Source organism: Nicotiana sylvestris, chromosome 11 (assembly GCF_000393655.2).
Source record: "Nicotiana sylvestris chromosome 11, ASM39365v2, whole genome shotgun sequence".
NCBI classification, from domain to species: Eukaryota; Viridiplantae; Streptophyta; class Magnoliopsida; order Solanales; family Solanaceae; genus Nicotiana; species Nicotiana sylvestris.
In genome coordinates, this window is record NC_091067.1 from 43,177,000 (window position 1) to 43,196,992 (window position 19,993).

A 19,993-nucleotide genomic window follows, 5' to 3' on the forward strand; every position below is an offset into this window, starting at 1 on the left:
AGCTCTCTCAAATGAACGATGAAGTGTATGAAGCGAATGAAAGAGTTTCCCTATTTATAAGAGACACAAATTTCTCGAGCACAAAACCTTTGAGTCGTCATTTGAATCCGATGGGACACGAAACGTTTCAGTTCCCCAGAAAAGTGTGTTATAATGGTGGTGTGCACAAAGCAACGCTTCATTGCCAACCGGCGTTTCGATTCCGAAACCATCGTAACGGTTCACGAGTAACGAAAAAACACCTCCACTCCGCCAAAAATGCACAGAACGCGACTAAGGAACAGAAAATGAGGGGTCAGATTCCTCTCGACTACGTTGCAAACGTGTTCCGTCTATCGAGCCCAATAAAGGACGACCCCTACGGATGGAGGGACTAACTGTATTGGTCAAAATCTGACCGCCATGACCTGGTTGACCACGACCCCTTCTTGCAATCGGGTAGTAGAAGTCAATATAGTCTAGTTCATTCATCCTCGAAGATATCCGACACATCGAAGAGAGCAATGCCTATCTACGACCAGAACGCACCACTGACCCAAACGCGCCAAGTCATGGCAGGGTTAAGGGGGTTTCAACTATATATATAGCCTAGGAAGGCTTGCGAAAGGGGGGCGTCTTGAGCTTTCTCACAGAAGAAAAAGAAGAACAAAGCTCCATTCTTGTACCCTGAGAGGGAAAATATGATTGAAATCCTCCTCCCTCATCCATGGATGAAGAAGGCAGTGTTAAATCTTAATAAGGTTATTGATAGTTCATTCGTCCCATATGTAATCATATTTACCAAATCTTTCGATCTGGAATCAATTAAGTTTGACTACGATTTACCCCTTCATCTTTGATTGATTTGCCCAAAAAGAGTTTAACATCTTTTGAGTCAAACAGTACTCACATTACTCCCTGCACCTTGTGTGCAGATCCAGGTATTTCTGAACCCGATAGCGGGTGTTGATTACTCAGTGGCAGGTCTATCGGAGTTAGTAAGGTAGCTGTCTAGCGATCGCAGCCCTGCTTTTCTCCCTCCTTTTCCTCCTTTAGTTGTATTAAGTTATTTCCAAACTATGTTAGTCTTGACTCTTGATATTGTCAAACGGTTGTAGTAGATGCTCATGACTAGTGACACCCTGTTGTCGAGCTTTCGTTCCGCACTGTTGTTTTGATTTAAACTCCTTATACATGTTTACTGTTAAATAGCTTTGGTTTTGTCTTAAAAATGAAAATATTGATTGGTTTTGATAGTGTGTCGGTTTTCCTAATATCATGTTAGGCGCCATCACGACAGGGTTAATTTTGGGTCGTGATAAGATTATATCCTTGAGTTAGTCTAAATTATTAATACATAAGTTCTTTGATTATTATGTTTCAAATCTATTGAGTTTTCTTAGAATTATCTTTTGAAACAATTAAATTTTCTTTCGTTTTTAGTTTCATTATTAAATTTGACTTTAATTTTTATAAGTAAAACTACCTACATTAGTCATTTATTTTATATTTTTATTAACTTTTTTTTGTCTAGTAACACTTTAGTTTCGTGGTCCTATCATATTTTGAGCGTTCTCATCTATAATTTAAGAAATGTTTAATCATAAGCTTAAATAGTCTTTCCCTTCCATTTTTAATATTGAATTTTTAATTAATTTTATTAATTTTACGTTATCTAATATATAGTATTATCACATTTTCATATTGCTTTTATTTACTTGCCACTTATTTAATATCATTATCCACTACTATAATATAGACATATACATATATTTTTTAAATTTAGAAATAAATATTTATTTTATTTTAAAAATATAGCTCGACATTCTTAGATTATTTAAATTATCAATAGTATTTATAAGTAGTGTACATTTTTTTCACTGTATTTTAGTTTCTAAACTAATTCTCAATATAAATAATCTCATATTATCTCTAGTTTATTTTTATTATTTAATATTTTTTATTTTTATTTTATCTATTAGACTTGAGTTATGTAGTCATATTCACAATATGTCCGTTTTAGCATAATAGGAACTCAAATTTAAATAAAGCATATCCTTCTTTTTTCTTTATGATGAATTTTTAAATTTTGTATTTTCTCCTTTTTGTTTTTTATTTTTGCTATAACATTATTCAATACTTAATTGTATTATATTTTCATGTGGCTTTTTATTAGTTTGTTTGAATTTGATATCCACCTCTGCCACACTTATTTTTATATAATACAGATAAAAGTTAATAATTATTTCAATAGTATCTTTGACTCTATTGCTCATATTATTAGACTTTATTTGTGCTTTCAAATTTTAAATAACCGTCACTCAATTAAGATAACAATCATAAAAAATATTTTCTTATTTGTTTGAACACATTATATCTAATTGATGTAATGATATTTCCACTATCATTTTACTTTTTTATGTAATGTTTCTAACTATAAGAATCCTTATTTTAGAAAAGCTTTCAAAATCTATTTACTATAAATATATGTGTCAATCTTAATTGATATTTTACCATAAATTAAATCTGACCAAATCTATTTGTCTTAATACTTAATAGATTTGTCTAAATCTATTTAGATTATGTTTTAAAAGTGCTAAGTAGTATTTTCTCAATAAGTCACATGGCTTAATGTCCTGTTTCACTGCCTTCCTTTTAAAATAATATAGATGAGGTTGATAAGGAAAAGATATCCTACTAACGCGATTGACGCGAAGTAGATTTTCCTACTAAGATGATTGAGGCGGAAAAAAGTTAAGCCCAGTATATTACTCTTTTAAGTATTATATTTGTTTGGGGTGAAAATCATTTACACCCCTCTAATTTTGGTTTAAAACTCAAACTCCCACCTTGTCATTTTACTTCCCTCCTCTATGTAATACTTATTTATTATATATATGATATTTTTATAGTTTTACCTATACAATTTACAATTAAGTTGATTAAAATTATAAATAGAATAGACCTTTTATAAATTTATTACAAACTTTATGATTATTATTATTTTATTTGTTATGACTGTTATTTTTATACAAATCTAAAGCTCTCATTTTTTGTATTAAATACGGATTAATTATTATGAGCTTAAGATTGTAATTAACTTGCCGTGAACTAGGCGCTGACCCACAAAAGGATGACAAAGTCATGGGAACACTTAAAAATAGTTTTAACACAATTGGATAAGTGCTTGGAGTAGTGAAAGTGAAGGGAAGTAAAAGCAAACAAGAAATGGATGAAATGAAGAAGCCAACTCTCAGATTTTGGCAGTGGGAATGGCGCGTCGGGCAAGGAAGACGCATGAGAAAGAGCTATCCAAAGTTGCTAGGCGGTGAACTACCTTGAAAATGCCAAGGCTGGAACCCAGAAAATAAATATACAAAATTACAAGAGTGCACGTCAATAAGTTATATTCTTGATTATTATTTTTTTATTTTAAAAATAAAATTTAGTTATTATATAGGCAAATTCATAACAACAGAATTTAAAAAAGAAAATAGAAAGATAGATAAATGTTGGAGATAAAATAGGTATTTTAGAAAGTCAATGAGGGATAAATGTATCCAAAGTTGAGAGGGGCGTTTCATATAGGGATTTTTTCCTAACTATACCATTTATGAAACCTTATTACTCTAAATGTGCATAGTTTGTTAATTACCCGCCCAGTCCACACTTTAACTACAATTTATATACCATTCGACTTTTAGGCATTAAAAGGGCAGAATATTTCCTAAAAACACGCTAAAATTAAGGAGAGAATCTTGGTGTTAATTGATTCTACATTAAATTCAATTTTTAAAAAGGGAAAGGAGATTTCTCATCTGCGTATTTTTCTCCAAAACTACAATTCAAATTCTCGAAAAAACAAAGAACGAACAATTCAAATTTTCGAGTTTCAACAACTCAAAGTTGAAAAAATCTGTTATTCCATATATTTTCCACCATTAATAGCCATTAAAAAGCTTGAAAGCTTTGAATTCAAATTTGGGTTTTCAAAAATCATTATTTGTTTGGATTGGGTGTTGTTGTAAATAATTCGGAATATGTTTAGGAGTTTATATCTCAATTTTGAGGGGTTTTGGTGAAGATTAGACTTGGTTTTGACTGAATTTCAGATTGAAACTCGAAGAAGAAGAAGACATATTTCTAGAAATTGTAGATAAATTGTAGAATTGTAGATAAATTGTAGATTGGGAAGACTAAAACTTCTACAAATCTTCTACAATTATGTCGAAAATGTCAATTATGCTACAATTGAAATGAGAATTGGGATATTAAAATTCAATGTATCCAGTTTGTAGATATCTTGTAGATAAATTGTAGATTATTTGTATTCTGATTGTAGATGCATTATTTTCTGTTTTCACAAATCCAAAACGACTAAAGCTTCTACAAAATCTTCTGCAAAAAACAGTCTACAATTTATCTACAATTTTTCTAATTTTTCTACAATTTATCTACAATTTTTACAAAATTACTACATTTATACTACAATTAAACTACAATCTTATGTGAAAAAAAATATTGACAACAAAATTTGCTCTTCATCTACAAAAATCGTCACCGTTTATTGGATTGGGACATTGAACTTTTCCGACTCCGGCAACTTTTCTGGCAATCGGACGACTACCTACAAGTCAACCACAAGCAACACACCTTCTGAAATCTCCAATAGCGATGGTAAAAAGGAGCAGCGACGGTGGTGTTGACCATGTACTCTTCGATATTTTTTTTCGGTAATTGAAGAACCACCCACAAGTGTACTGTGTACAGCTATCAAATCAACACAGCTTCCGTCAACTTATGCTGGTAAAATAGCTTCATTTAGCTACTACAATTTTAGCAATTATTACATAAATTACTAGGTAAAATGAGATTCATCACCTAGCCAACAACTTATTTAGTATACTTTTTTTAGGTTTATAAAAATGGATTAAAAAGCAAAACAGAGTAGAATAAGAAAGAAACGAGAAATAGAAACGGAGAAGAGAAAGAAATGGGAGGGGGAAAACGGGCTGGTCAGATCTTAGTAATTAAGGGGAGAGAAAAACGTGGGATATATGGACACCTTTAATTAAGGAGTAAGAAACTGCCAATTAATTATACCTCTAAATTAATTATGGTATATAAATGGTAATTTGGTATGCTGAAATGTAATAAACACAAACCTTAAATATTGAGGGTAATAAGGTTTCATATTTGGGGCCACCATTAAAGTTATATCTACATTGCATAAAATTTTGTAAAGTGTACCCTCTCGGATCTGAAGTGGTTCAATCTCTTCAACGCAAAATCTAAAGTTCTTCTATCTTTCAAATACACATTCAGAAATTCGAATCTGAAGTAGTTCAATCTCTTCAATACAACTTCATAAATCAAATCTGAAGTTCTTCTATTTTTTAAATGTAACTTCGGAAATTTGAATCTTAAATAGTTCAATCCATTGAATGCAACTTCAAATTTCGAAATATAAGTTCTAAAACATAAACTCATTCTTCGGATTTCAACATTCCAGTACACGATTTAATGCCCAGATCTACTCCAAATAAGCTCAAATTTCAACCATAATTTTCAAATATCATAGAGAATAAATCTCAATTAATAAATTGTCAAAATAACAATAAATTTAACCAACCCATTTCGCAACTAAGAAAAAAAAAAAGAAACTCTAAGCATAAAGAAAAAAAAAATTGCAGTAAAAAAAGAGAAAAATGTTTGTATTTGAAATTATTCAAAAATTAGGTATCAGTTAAACTTTTATTTAAAAGTGAGTATAAATTCAATGGATGACGCAAAAATGAACGTCACATAAAAATTTTACAAGTTGAAAGGGGAGTTTAATTTTTAATGCAAAAGTTGGAGGTGTGAACAATTTTCACCCTTTGTTTAGTTATTACCAAAACAAGTTATCGACGTGCTTCAGTGGTACATGTTGCAGGTACCTGATTGCTTAATAATTTTTTTTAAATAACTGATTGCTTAATGATTGAAGTTTTTGGCTGATTGTTCCAGTTGATTGGAATCTTAAGATGGAATTTGGCATCTCGTATCAAGCAGGAAGTTAAGTTGTCCAGGGCACTTTAGACGATTTATTTATTGCACAGCCCTATTACCACCACCTCCGCTCCCATCCAGGGTCGAATGTAGAGTATTAATGACGGTTTAATTGAATCTCTAACTTTTAATATGGAGTAAAAATTTATATGTAAAAAATTATTAAAATTTTAAAAAAATAATAGATATAAACCCTTACCTATAAAAATATAGTGAATTCAATGCAAAAAATCTTAAAAGTTGAACCCATAAAATTTAAATCCTGGATTCACCTCTCCCCATCCCCATCCCCTCAAAAGGGAAAAGAAAGGAAGTAAGCAAAGAAAATAAAAGATAAATAGAAAGATTATTTGAAAGAATTAGAGGATATTACTTTCTAATTAAGCGAAGGGAAGAAAATAAAACCTTATCAAAGTGTATATGCATTCACTGTCTCGACTAATTACCCGTAAAATTGTACAGTTGAATTTATAGCATGGTTTATAAACAAGTGAATCGATTCGATCCCAAAATGATAAATAAATTAAATAAAATGCAAGACTTAGCGTTGAAATCGAAATAAAATAGCAGATAGCTTGATTCCAGGAGCAAGACTTCCGAAGGCAACAATAAGAATATCATTGGACAGAAAAGAAAGTATTATTTAGCTTGGAATAATGTGCAGCCTAAGTTTGTTAGGAATTTCATGTGTTACAATGGCCGTTGAAGCCACTATTTATAGCTATACCCAGGGAACAAGGTCATAAGATCAAACCCCTCTTAAATGACAATAACGAGGTCATTGATGAATATGTAACGGCAAGTAATGAATGCCAAAATTCTCTGTAATGTACGTGTATTCAATACCGAGGAATGTTCTTCATTGAACGTCATCTGGTGGCAAATATTCGTTTGCCCCTGTTAACAATGTTCCCTTCGGGGTCTACCCGATACCAACCGAAGCTATTATCCTCGGTTTAGATTTTCACCCGCTTCGACTTTCATATGTCCCTGATTCAACGTGTCACTCTATCATTCGAGTATTTAGTGCGAACCGATTTTACCCTATAAAGAGAGTCTCCCTGCTTTCCGGTGGCACATCTTTGTGTCACTGGAAAGTTGGTGAAGATTCCTTTATTAGCGGAAAATTTTTTGAACCCTTCTAAAAAGTGATACTTAATTAGATACACGTCTCTTCGCATTTAATGCCCCAAACACGTGTTACTCCACGATTTAATAATATTATCGTCGGTTCTCAAGGTAATCATGACCACGATTTTAGTCGCCTATTCCTTTACATATACACCTCATTCTTCTTCTTTTACACTTAACAATTATACAAACTCTCTCAACTTCTTTGCATTCAACTCCTTGATGCTTTCGTCTTTCTTCAGAGAACTCTTACCACCTTCAGCTGATCATTGCTTCCTTCAATAACGCTTCCAAGAACTCCGGTCTTCTCTTCGATGGGGGTCCGAAGGAGAGTAAAAACAAAGAAATCGATGTTTATGCTGACCACCCTACGGTGAGCTCCATCATCACCAGATGTTTCAACATAGACAATGACTTTGAAGAAAAGTTCCCTTCTTCAAGTTCTCGCACTTGGGCTGTTAGCATATACCTTTCTTCTAGCCGCCCTTCTAGTATTCCTGCTGTGTAAGAGGACTGTGACTTCCATGACCTGAAAATCATTGCTCCCGAAATGGTGGGGCGAGTAACCTTTACTAAGAAGGGTTTCATGTATATTTATACGTACCTATTCACTTTGGGTGCGTTTTCTTTGAGCAGGGGACTAGACCCCATGATTTTGGAGGTATGCCAACGATACAAAGTCTGTTTGACACAGGTGGGCCCTTCGGTATAGTGAACGGTGACCTGTCTGTGGCGGCTGTGCTAGGAAACCTAGGAGCAGTTCACCTTGGCTCATATGATGAATCTCTATTTCCCAATGATTTTCCTGGGGGAAATAATTCAGCAAATGTGGCCACTATGCTTTGCTCACCAGCATAGATGACGACAATGACCATTGATGGATTGAGTGGTTTGTCGTTGTTTCCACCAGGGATATCATCCTAGCCACAACTCCATCTTTTCTTGAATTCTGGACTCGTATACGTAAGTTCAAAGTCTGTCTTTTTTCTGAAAAAGGTTGTTTCATGTTGCTACCGATCTTTCTTCTCTTATTATTTCAGCAACTCGGTGGACAACACCAAGCGTTAAAGGCCTGGACCGATAGGTTCAGAAGATTGTGGACATCACCACGCCTGAAACCAACCAGTGGAAGGAGCTGGCCCCCAAATACGGATGAAGGCCAAGATTCAAGGTAAGTTGACTGATTCTGCCCTCATTTCATTTTTGTGCATAAGAAAATTGGTTAACCTCTCTTTTTGTTGAATTCAAATCTTCTGCAGGGCTCTATTACCATCCATAAGGAGGATGTTTTGGTTGATCCCGTGGAGGCTACGAGATTGCTAATGGAGGCTATCACCCAAACAGATGCCATTGGATCTGCTTCCGGTGCAAGCGCTTCCTCTCGGAGTCCCTGGTCGGAGAACAAGCAACCAAAAAGACGGTGTTCTTACTCAGCCGAGGGAAAGAATAAAAAGGTGAAGAAAGACGAGTCCGAGCTAGCCGCAGTCACTATGGTGATTGATGATGATGGGGAAGGCAGTGATAAAGGGGTTTCCCTACAAAGGAGACAACGTCCTTCATCAGCTCAACATAATTCTCAATCTAAAGAGCTTATAAACTCAACCGAGGACGATGCCCAAACGCTCTAGGAGAGTTTGACTTGGTGGAGAACGCCAATTCTCCCTTTTCGGTCCCAGCTAAAGCTTCTGTACTGTGAGGCCAAGACTCGGGCCTCTTCCGTCTTTGGTTGGTGAGCAACCAACAAATAGCATTGCCTCCACCGCTGCTGTTTCTCAACCCACAACACCATCAGCTCTATCTCCTTCTACGCCGGCCATACCTTCATTACTAACAACTGGTACATCACCCCCATTGACCGCAAACATCCGAAAGGAGGATGTCCCTCCTCCCCAGTCCTCGACCATGGAAATTTGGGGCTCAACTATTCACCCCCTTCTATAGATCCCTAGAGGAGGAGTGTCTCCTTCTCAGTATCTACCGAGTGCCATTTTGTTGTCTCGGTCAGTGGAACTTGGCAGTTATATGAAGTCGCTGCCTTCAAAAAAGACAAGAGGAAGATACACTCTCTCTATGGAGAATGTTTGTTAAACAATTCCATGAACAATCCAGTAGCGGTAACATATTTATTCTTTTTACTGCTTTATTTTCTTCTTGATTTTCTATGACAGTTTCTAATTTGGGATTTTGCTTCGCATGCCAACTTCTTTGCTTCCGAGGTCCTTTAGAAGTTGATACTCGATAAAGAAAAGCTTAAATTAGAGCGAAATTAACTGTTGGATGAGAGGGACCAAATTGTTGCTCGCCTCTCGATGCAGAAAGCAAAAACTACTGAGCTAGTGAGTTAGAGGCTCAATTGCAACAGAGTGAGCAGGAAGTGATGGCCCTTAGCCAAGAAGCCTATCAGTTAAATGTACAATTTCAAGAAGCCAAGGCTAAATGGTCTAAGGTCCAGAATGTTGTGCTTGTTGCTGCCAAGCGCGAATCTGCCTCCATTGAGAGATTGAATAATGTGGAGGTAGCCTTGAACTCCAAATCTAAAGAGGCTGCTACTACCGAGGATCAGCGTGCCCAGATAGAGGATAGGTATAAGAGGATCATGGAACATAATAAGGTTTATATAGCCACTACTGCAATCTTGATCTTAGCCTTACTACCGCGATATCAGAACAGGATGACCATTCGATCGAGGTTGAGCAGCTTAGATAAAAGCTTCAGCGCTGAGCGGATTCCCTCGTCATAGAAAAAATATATTCTATGTATAGAATGAGTAAAAAAACCCTGGATAAGGCTAAAACGGGCGTCATTGATATTGACGATGAAATCGCTAAGGCCCAAGAGCTGGAGTCAACCGCTTGAAGATGCCTCCCGGCTCAGCCCGATGCAACTGACTCTTTTGGTTCCAGTTCCAAGTTCTCGGAGGGTGCTGATGCTTCTCTTCCCCCGAGTTATAGAAGTGATATAGTTTAGCTTTTTGATTTCTTTTTCTTTGTTGTTTTCTTTTCGTATTTTTGTACTTGTACTACTTGGCACGTTTGATAAATCAAAGTGCTTTTTGTTTAAGCATTGCGCAAAGTTATGCAAGGCTTCAGGTGTATTTTTACTCGATAGCATTTGGGTTTCGGGAATAATCTCTTTCGGGACCAACCCTTTACTATGAGGGTTTCATAAGAGAGGGTCCTCTTATATTTACAGTGCTCTTAAAGAGGATGTCTCCCGTTCATTCTGACGCTAGCATTTGAAGTACTTGCTTAACATTCAAATTATAAAATCAATTCATCGTTTGGACCAGGAACAATATAAAAATGAAAGGACTTTATTTAATTTTCTTCTATCTTCAAAAGTACATAAACATTCATTTTGATGGAAGAAATGAAATAGCCATTGCATGCGGTTAATTTGTACAACTTGTATCTACAGAGCTGACTGTGTAGTCCCCGGTCCCGATGAGACATTTTTGTTCCCAGGTTTCGTAGTCCCAATTTCTGTGGCAATCAAATTGTCGTATTCTTATATCACCCCCCCAATGTTCGAATGCAAAGACTGCGAATTGGAATACTGGAAGTCTTGCTCCTTTGAGGATTCCACTAGTGAATTGTTGGAGAATCTTTGGTCCGATAGCAAGCTTCGTTTCACATTAGGAACTTTGATACCTAGCCAAAGATTATCTAACCATCCCCGGTGGCTTGTAGGAAAGGAGAACTCGTGAACGGTTCAATAGCCTTTAGTCCAATAGGAAGCTTCATTTACCGTTAGGAACTTTGCTCTTGAGCCAAAGACTATCTAACCATCCTGTAGTGGCTTGTCATTTTCATGCCTTGTCGTTTGAAGGTCTTATTTCCGCTGATAACATTTCATTCTCAGTATGATTTTCGTTGTTGCCTCGTTAAAAACCTTACCAAAAAAACCAATTGGGATAAAAATCGGACGAAGGGAAAAATAATCCAACACATACTTTCAGTATAAGCAGTGCTCATCAGCAATAATACCTTTTGAGGTGAGTCACGTTCCAGTTACTCGACAATTTGACTCCATCGTGGTTTTCTAATTCGTATGATCCTTTTCCGATGGCAGCTGAAATACGGTAGAGGCCTTCCCATATTGGACCCAGCTTTCCTATGTTGAGCTCCCGGGTGTTTTGAGTCACCTTTATAAAAACCAAGTCTCCCACTTTGAAATAATGAAAATTGGCCCTTCGAATATAGTACCTTTTCATTCTTTGTTTCTAGGCAACCATCCTTATGTGCGCTAATTCCATGCGTTAGTAAATCGACTCCAATTTGACTAGAAATGCTTCGCTGTTTGTTTCTTCATCCACCCAAAAATAGCTCAAGGCCGGTTCTCCTACTTCCATTGGGATAAGAGCTTTCTACTGTATATATGATAGAGAAAGGTTTCTCCCTCATGCTTGACTTGGCCATCGTCCGATATGCTTATAACACTCCCGGTAACTCTTGGGGCCATTTGCTTTTCGCCGCATCTAATCTCTTTTTGAGGTTTTGAATAATCACCTTAGTTGTTGATTCTGCTTGCCCATTCGCGGTACGACGAAGATGTGATTCTTTTGATTTTCAAGTTTCAAGGAATTTTGCGCCCTTTGCGCCTATGAACTGTGGCCCTTTGCCGCAAGAAATCTCGTTCGATATTCCAAACCGAAAAGTTATATTCTCTCACAGAAAATTGACCACTTCTCGCTCGCCGATTTTCTAGTACAAATTACATTTCATTTTCAAAACTCATAAATAATTATTTTTCGAATACTTGACCGATTGGATTTTCTGCGATGAGAATACCCATAGGAGCATATAAAAGATGCCTCGTCCTATTGAGTTTTGGGTCAAATATGTAAGTTCTAGATGGTATGTAGCCAAAAATTAATTTTCTTTACTTTGGAGATGAGACCAATATGATATTCCCATTGTTTATTTAATATTTGTTGGTGAATTAGTTATGAACTATTCAAGTTTATCTCACATAATAGGACCAAACAATCCTCAAACCTAGCTGACGTTCTTAAATGCTTAAACGGTCTCTATCTCCAACAATAATTTTTTCCAATTGATTCCTCTATATATGTTTTATTAATTAGTAACAAGTTAATTTATTGAGTTGTTGCATTCCGTGTTGCTTTTAATCAACTTGTGATTAATTTATCTGTTTATGTGTCCGCTTGATTGATACTTATAAGAAACCAAAAATATCAGACTCTATGACCGTTTTCAAATTTGATTAATTATTATAATTCATCGTAGTTTATTTGTTGAAGAATTATTAGTAAGTGTATCACTCATTCTTAAACGCTGTGAAAACTGAAAATTATTAGAAATATATTTTTAAGTTGAATTTTCTATATATTACTAGTGAAAAAAATATTTACTATCAGACAACCTAAAGATAATTAAAAATAATTATCTATAATAAGTAAAATTAATAATCCAAAATATATGAGGATAAAATTTTATAACATGCTTAAATACATTTACCATATTAATTAAAATTTTGTATTGTCACTATATGCAAATTAAATAGTGTTGCTCACAAACGCGCACACAAGTATACGTAGTCGTACAAGTAATAAAGTGATAAATCAAGTATCGAACCCATAAAAAATTGTGTTAACTACGTAGCTACTAGTTTCACCAAAATTATTATTCAGTCAAGTCAATCTGAATTCAAAAGTGTGATTATAGTAAGCAATGATTCTAACAAGTAACTAATTAATCGAGCAGCAAAATAATTGTTGTGTGTTCTGTAGAGATAAATCTTCCAGAGTTGTGATCGATTCACCAATCTTATTGTATTCTAATTAACTCTCCCTTTCATACAATTCGCTCATGGTTGCTAATTAATCGAATAATTGCTCTCGTAGTATCCTCCCTAACTACAACTCGCTTATTCAAAATAGATTAACGCATATATTCCTATGGAATCAATATATTAAGAATGCATTAATATTACTTTATTGAATTGAGCATGTTGACTAGGTATATTCCTAACCTAACCATAAATCCGTCCTCCACTCAGAGTTAAGATCATGCCCTCTTCAACCCTTCTCTAATCTAGACGTAGCATTCCCAAGCATAACATAGATAGTAAATAGAACCTAACTGGTGGCCAGACAATTAAGCAATAAAATATAGAATTGAAGAAATAACCATATATTAGAAAATAATAATCAAGGTCAAGTCAATATCAAACAACAATATTAATGGTTAAATCACAACCCCAGAACTATGAGTTTTAGCCACTCATGATAAAATCAAAATAATTTCACAAGTGTTGAATAATTGAGAATACTAAGAAAGATGAAGAAAAACTGAGAATCTTTGCTTCCGAGTGTTTCGCGTATGTATTTTTCTAACAAAGTGACGTCTCCCCTCACAAAATAGGTTTAGGCTTGTTTTTAAAGGAGTTATGGGTATCTTGGGTCGAAATAAACTTGTCCCGGTCGAGGTAGGAGAAATTCCCGTCACCAACGCCCAGGATAGTGTGGGGTGCTAGCCCTGGCGCTGGGAACATTTTTCCCATTTCGTTCCTTTTTTGCTTCAACTCATGCACCTTCGTTCCACATTGCCTCCGGATGATTCCTATACATAAAATATCACGAATTAGCACAAATCATTATTATTACACATCTGAAATTTATGAATTAGCACAAATCATTATATTACACATCCGAAATCTACGAAACATGAGTAAAATACGAGGCAATATGCATATAAATATACATACTTTAAGCCAAATATCAAATACCTTACTAAAAGATCATGTTAACATCTTGATAAGTTTGTCCTTGAGCATTCTTTTATTTGATAAAAAGAAAACAAAAGAAAATACACATTTAATTTCGCATGGATTAAAAGAGAGTAGAAAATGTCAACCGGATTAAAAATCACTAAGATTCATAACACCAAGATTCCAATTGTAACCTACTAATCACTTATTGTCATATTTTTTATTTTATTTTATATGATATTATTTTTTATTAATATATCTAAAAATTAATATAGTATATTTTTACATAACTAAAATAATGCAATTATAAACTTCTTATTGAAATATCATATGTAAAACCACAAGCTTCGAATATTTTGCTTTACTACTTTATAGTAAAGATACTTCCTTGGGAATGAGATTACCTTCGTTACCTAAAAAAATGAAGTGAATCAGTAGTTCACTTTTATTATTGTCGGCGTCTTTGTGTCCCCTTTTAATTTTAAATATATATTTAACGTTTAATTATTTTCCATATCATTGTTGTGCAATTGAATTAGCTTCTTCTGCATATTTATTTTTGTCAAATCTCCAGATTGCAGTTCCTAACCTTAAAACAGTTGCTTGTTCAGCTTAATCAAATTGCAGAAATTAAATGACATGGGAAAAGACGTTGAAGAACAGCTAAACCTAAACGAAGATTCCAAAGGTATGGCATGACCTCTTCTATATCTTCTGAGTTATGAAGATTTTGTACTAATTAATCCAAGATTTAGTCTAATGAGTTTCAATTAATAAAGCTTCAACTTCATTGATTGATTTTGCTTTTTTTTCCTCTTAACTCTTCATACTTAGGATGGTGAAGTTATAGAATATTTGTTACCCCCTATACCAAGATCACCAATTAATAGCATAACAAATAGCATGGTGGTTAAGGCAAGTTCAATTTCTCTCTATCTATATATGTTATTTTTATGATAATTGGGTTGCAGGTATGGTGGATGAAATTGAAATTAATTAGCAAAATGGACGGTGTTTTGATAAAATTATTGAGTATTGATGATTGATAATAATGTCTAGAATTTGGTTAAAGCAATAATATGAAGTTAAAAGTTTAAATAATTGTGAAGGAAAATGGCTGGCGCCCAAGAGTGAGGGAGGTCATCATTTTCCCCCTTTTGGTGGAAAAAAAACATTTTCTGACAACAAAACAACATAATAATAACTTTTTTTATTTAAAAATATATTTTGTCATGAGTTATTTCATGTTATGAGCTTAAAAGAGTATGTTTTGATTAAGATTTGTTGACAAAAGAACAGAAAGCAAATACTGTAATTCCAGCCCATTTGGTGGCAGAAGCTATATCAAGACTAGATGGCCTTGATTTAAGATGGTCAGGGCCAATAACACCAAGTGAAATACAATATGTTCAACCGTATGTTTTGGCCAAGTACCCTGAATATTACAATGGACTTGTGGAAGAAGGAGAAAATATGGATCTTTATACGCTTTGTCTGACCGATGAATCATCCGCTAGTGAGAAGGGAAAATCCCCAAGGAGAGAGTCGTCGTCGCTTTCTTTTGGTAGTAGTAATTTAATGTCGGGAAAAATCCTATTGGAACCATCAAGATTGCTTGATATTCTCACCAAGAAAACTTCTTACCAAGGGAATTTCATTTCAATTCCAGAAATTCAAGTCCGAAATCGAGCTTTGCAACAATGTGGATTAAGTGACGAGGAGTACTTAGTTGTTTTTACAGTTACACTAAAAGAAGCAATAATGATGATTGGAGAATGTTACCTTTTTGTTCACGGGAAATTACTACATGACAATATTTGGTGAAGATTATGATTGTATAAGGGAATTTGTTAGTTTTAATGATTCAAAAGTGATTGCAGCACCAGAAACATGGTTGGATTTGAGGATTAAAGGATCACAACTTAGCCAATATTTTAGGAGGAAATGTAAGCATAATTCAAAAGGGCTTTTTGCATATCCTGCTTCCGTTGAAGAAACACGTTACTCGATGCATTGGATATCAGAAGGCCATAGAAACTCATGGCATGTTCTGTTAGATGCTTCTGGTTTAGATGCAGGAAAAGAAAGGAGGTTGGCTTTAGCATTACATCGACCGGATTTTGTGTTGTGTACAGTTGATAATACACATGCTCAGCCCTAAAAAATCACATGCCTTCTTGTAAGGAAACAATCCTTTGAAACAACAGCTTCTTCAGCTAATTAACTGAAGAAATTAAGTTGAAGCTGACAGAGAGACAATTCATAATTCTCTCTGTATACTTCTGTTCTAAAGAGATAAACATTTTCTACGTACTGGCAGTTTTTATTTATTTTGACCTTTTGCTGCTTTGAATTTGATTATACATATCCTGAGATTTTACATGTGATAGTCTTAATTTTGTATGTTGGTAGTTTACTTCATATAGGGAAATATTGGTTATTGTATTGGTCAAAATCTGCCAGCTGTTGTCAAGCCGACCAACGTCCCGTCCAGGAGGCAAGGGAAAGACGAAATGGCCTATTCCACATCAAGCATTCTCGATACCCGTCGAGCCAGAAGAACTGATGTTTAGAGGAAGGCCAAGACTGACATAATGTAAGAGCGTCGAACCATGTAGATAACAAAGGTCCCATGACTATATATAGTAAGGGAAAACCTTCGGTTATGGGGGATCCGGGGGGCTTCTCCTTCTCTCCTTACTTACCTCTTCTACAATCTTCCTAAAAATAAAAGGAACAATTTAGCAATCTCCAAAGAAGGATAAGTAAAACAACCCCCGCCCCCCCATTGATTAATAGGAGACATAACGAAAGTTCCAATAAGATTGGTCACCTCTGTTTCATCTTATGTATTATTTATTCAGTTAGCTCATTGATCTTGAATTTATTATGTCTAACTAAGATTTATCCCTTCACTTTCTTTGATTGATTTGTTCAAAAAGGTTTTAAATATTTTTAGTCAAACAATTTGGCACCGTCTGTGGGGATTTCTTAGTGAAATTTCCTAGTCTCTTCCAGATCAAAGACAAGAAATGATACCCACCAAAAAAAGTGCTAAGGCAAAACCCAACCCACACGGGTCAAAGGCGCAACACAGAAGGGGAAGGAGAGCCGAGTAGAGTCACCAAATTAAGAAATCGTCGCCCCATCAACCATCGAAATGCCAAACAAAATTAGCAACGTCACAAACCTGCTCTTATTCACCGGTCCATCAGATGGGGGTAAGGAAAGTATCATTTTAACTCACCTTTTGTTCTTTGCTCAAGCAGAAACACAAATGCCGCGGGGGAGCGCAAGAAAAGAAACACCTCAATTAAAGAATGAGAAACTACTAAAAGACAACCGAAATACCGCCCGCCGGTGATAGCTCCAAGCCAGAAGGCAGGAATCAGACAATGAAACTACAATGTGTGCGCATAATGAACCTAAGCAAAACAACAACGCTTCGTACTCTCCGACATTTCACTCTCTGATGCAAATAATGTCAAACGAACAGGGACACCCCCAAAAGGATGTTTGATTCTCCAAAAACTGGGACTGACGACGAGTTACTCTTTTGATAAGTTCGAAATAACACCCTTTAAGGCCAAGGGCCTTCGCCAAAAAGAAGCGTTCGGCCTCGATTGAACGATGACGGGTTACTATTTTGATAAGTTCAAAATAACACCCTTTAAGGCTAAGGGCCTTCGCCAAAAAGAAAAGAGTTCGACCTCGATTGAACGACGACGGGCTACTATTTCGATAAGTTCGAAATAACACCCATTAATGCCAAGGGCCTTCGCCAAAAAGAAGAGTTCGACCTCGATCGAATAACGACGGGTTACTATTTCAATAAGTTCGAAATAACACCCTTTAAGCCCAAGGTCCATCGCCAAAAAGAAGAGTTCGACCTCGATCGAACGACGATAGGTTACTATTTCGATAATTTCGAAATAACACCCTTTAAGGCCAAGGGCCTTTGCCAAAAAGAAGAGTTCGACCTCCATCGAACGACGATGGGTTACTATTTTGATAAGTTTGAAATAACACCCTTTAAGGCCAAGGTCCTTCGCCAAAAAGAAGAGTTCGACCTCGATCGAACGATGACAGGTTACTATTTCGATAAGTTCGAAATAATACCCTTTAATGCCAAGGGCCTTCACCAAAAAGAAGAGTTCGACCTCGATCGAATCACGACGGGTTACTATTTCAATAAGTTCGAAATAACACCCTTTAAGGCCAAGGGCCTTCGCCAAAAAGAAGAGCTTGACCTCGATCGAACGACGACGGGTTACTATTTTGATAAGTTTGAAATAATACCCTTTTAGGCCAAGGGCATTTGACAAAAAGAAAAGTTCGACCTCGATCGAACGACGTCGGGTTACTATTTCGATAAGTTTGAAATAACACCCTTTTAGGCCAAGGGCCTTCGCCAAAAAGAAGAGTTCGACCTCGATCGAACAACGACGGATTACTATTCCGATAAATTCGAAATAACACCCTTTAAGGCCAAGGACCTTCTCCAAAATGAAGATGTTCGACCTTAATCAAACAACGATGGGTCGATATTTTGACAAAAGTTCGAAATCACACCATCAAGGCCATGAGCCATCGCCAAAGGGAAAAGTTTAGAATATATCTAAGACCAAGGGCCATCAGCAAACAAAAAAGGAAGAAAAGACCGGGACTCGCCATACGGGAATCCATCCGCTCCAAAACCACAAAAAACGAAAACAAAGATAAAGTACGGGGAGGATAACAACGAAAAAATTCTTCTTTATACAAGGCCACCACGCTAATTGTAGCAAATTACATACGGCCTAAGCCAACAATAAAAATAAAGAAAAGAAAAAGAGATAAAGGAACAACGACAATCAACGATGAAGAAAAGAAAAAGAGAGAAAGGAACAACGACAATCGACAATGAATATAAAAAACAGAAAATAGGCAGACAACATTCTTTCACTCGGTGTCACCAGCGCCACCATCATCTCTAGGAAGCTATACCTCATCATTCGTGCCCTCTTCAGCCTCCGGGGTCGCAGAGTCATAACCACAGTTGACACGGGCCTCTCGCGCCTTTGATCGTGCTCCTTCGTATGCGGCCTCAGTAATATTACTTTCTCCCACAGGCTCTTGTATATATCCCACTGAGCTTCAGTATGAAACCAAAGCTCATGTAGGCGGCGGGGAACAGTAGTGGAGGAAGGCTCAATTTGAGCCAACAGTCGCTCCTTTTCAGCCTCAAGAGTGGCGACCCAATCTCCTAAGGTCGAAGCTTCCCTATCAATCTCACCAATGTGCTCCTCAAGCCTCGTCTCTATTAGCGTTGCCGTCACTCTCTCTGACTTAGGCTCAGACTGGAGGATGCGGATAGTGTTCTCCAAGGCTACCGCCCTTGCTGAAGCCGCAGCCAGGCACTCTCGGTACTCTCCAGCCCGACGACCTTTCTCTCCAACTCGGCCATCTTTCCCGTCCACTCTGCACTCATCGCCTCGACTTTGATAAGGTTCTGGTCCATTTCGGCTTGCATTGACCTTAGCCTCCCCTGCAGATAGTCACACTCTACATCCACCCCCTTTCCTACCTCGGGCTCTTCGTCCTTCACACGAAGCTGCTCTTAGAGCATACTATTCCTACGAATGGCCTCCATCAACTGCTGATCTCTCTTCTCCAATTCCTTGCCGAAGGATCGAGCACTAGGATTCTCCCTCAGTCGCTCGTGCATCTCACGGCACTTGTTGCAATAACGTCGATACTTTTCCAACATCTTCAAGAAAAGCTTGGCCCGAATGTTGGCCGTGCGCATACTCTCCACTTCCACCATATACGTTTGAAAAACGAAAAAATGGGTTAAAGACATATCAACAAGAAAAATGGTAGAAGTATAAAAGAAAATTGCAACGTACCCTCAAACCCATAGCGGCCACCTCATTCATCAAATCGACATTAGGAACACTCCGAAGAGCCTCGTTCTCAGTAGCAGAATACAAAATGTCGAACTGTGGCACCATATCCTCCGTGTCCCCTAGGAGATTAACATCCGATGAAATCTCAAGAATATGGGTCGGCCCTCCCGCACGAACCACCGAGTGGGTAATACCCTCCTCAAACATCCTAA

General features: G+C 36.4%; 1 pseudogene; it reads left to right on the forward strand.

The window, feature by feature from the left end:
• Nucleotides 1–9,538: 9,538 nt before the first annotated feature.
• Nucleotides 9,539–16,117, forward strand: LOC104248915 (uncharacterized; annotated as a pseudogene).
• The last annotated feature ends 3,876 nt before the right edge of the window (nucleotides 16,118–19,993 follow it).